Below are 2061 nucleotides of genomic sequence, written 5' to 3' on the forward strand. Positions count from 1 at the left end.
ATATTCTTTGCCAATGCAATAATTCAAAGCATCAGTTCATCTTCGGTCTTCCTTGTACATTGTCCAGCATTCCCACGTTTATGAGGAGATTGAAAACACCATGGCTTGAGTCAGGCGCACCTTAGTCCTTAAAGTGATATCTTTGATTTAAACACCTCAGAGAGGTCTTTTGCAGCATATTTACCCAATGCAATAAGTCATTTGATTTCTTGACTGGTACTTCCATGGAGGAAACCCTGGTGGCATAGTGGTTAAGTGCTATGGCTGCTAACCAAAAGGTTGCCAGTTCGAATCTGCCAGGCGCACCTTGGAATCTCTATTGGGCAGTTCTTCTCTGTCCTATAGGGTCACTATGAGTTGGAATCGACTTAGTGGCAATGGGCTTGATTTTTTTTTCTTTGAATTCCATGGGTATTGATTGTGGATCCAAGTAAAATGAAATTCTTGACAACTTCGGTCGCTTCTCCGTTTATTACGATGTTTATTATGAGGATTTTCATTTTCTTTATGTTACGGTGTACTCCATACTGAAAGTTGTAATCTTCATCAGTAAGTGCTTTAAGTCTTCTTCACTTTCGGCAAGCAAGGTTGTGTCATATGCATACCACAGGTTGTTAATGAGTCTTCCTCCAATCTTGATGCTGAGTTCTTCATATAGTCCAGCTTCTTGGATTATATGCTGAACATACAGATTGAATACCAAAACCAAACCCAGTGCTGTCGAGTTGATTCTGACTTATAGCGACCCTATAGGACAGAGTAGAACTGCCCCATAGAGTTTCCAAGGAGCACCTGGTGGCTTTGAACTGCTGACCTCTTGGTTAGCAGCTGTAACACTTAACCAGTACGCCACCAGGGTTTCCACAGATTGAATAGGTATGGTGAAAAGATACAACCCTGATGCACACCTTTCCTGAATTTAAACCAGGCAATATCCCATGTTCGAACAAAACAGGTCTATGTACAGTTCCTCCTGAGTACAATTAAGTTCTGCAATTCCTGCTCTTCACAATTTATCCATAATTTGTTATGTTGCACAGTTGGATGCCTTTCAATAGTCAATAAAACACAGGTAAACATCTTTCTGGTAGTCTCTGCTTTCAGCCAAGATCCATCTGATATCAGCAATGATATCCCTTGTTCCACATCCTCTTATGAATCCAGCTTGAATTTGTGGCAGTTCCCTGTTGATGTACTGCTACAACCGCTTTTGAATGATCTTCAGAAAAAATTTTACTTGTGGAAATATTAATATTGATACAATAGTAGTGACATTGTTTAATAATTCTGCTTTTGGTTGGATCACCTTTCTTTAGAATAAGTACAAGTATAGATCTCTTCCAATTGGTTGGCCAGGTAGCTGTCTTCCATTTTTTTTGGCATACATGAGTGAGCGCTTCAAGCACTGCATCTATTTGTTGAAACATCTCTATTGGTATTCTGTCCGTTCCAAGAGCCTTGTTTTTCACCAATGCCTTCAGTGCAGCTTGGAATTCTTCCTTCAGTGCCATCAGTTCTTGATTATATGCTCCCTCATGAAATGGTTGAATGTCGACCAATTCTTTTTGATATAGTGACTCTGTGTATTCCTTCTATCTTCTTTTGATGCTCTCTAATTTTTTTTTTAATGGAAACCCTGGTGGCACAGTGGAAAAGAGCTATGGCTGCTAACCAAAAGGTCAGCAGTTTGAATCCATCAGGTGCTCCTTAGAATCCCTATGGGACAGTTCTACTTTGTCCTATAGGGTCTCTATGTGTTGGAATCAACTCGACAGCAATGGGTTTTTTTTTTTTTTTTTTTTAGTTTTTTAATATTTTCCACGTAGATCCCTCAATATTGCAGTTCGAGGCTTGAATTTTCTCTACAGTTCTTTCAGCTTGAGAAATGCCGAGGTTTTCTAACTCCAGGTCTTTGCCCATTTCATTATAATACGTTATTTTGCCTTCTTAATCCACCCTTCAAAATCTTCTGTTCAGTTCTTTTACTTAATCATTTCTTTCTTTTGCTTTAGATACTCTACATTCAAGAACAGAGTCCCTTCTGACATTCATTTCGATCTT

This window comes from Loxodonta africana, chromosome X, assembly GCF_030014295.1.
Source record: "Loxodonta africana isolate mLoxAfr1 chromosome X, mLoxAfr1.hap2, whole genome shotgun sequence".
Classification (NCBI taxonomy): Eukaryota; Metazoa; Chordata; class Mammalia; order Proboscidea; family Elephantidae; genus Loxodonta; species Loxodonta africana.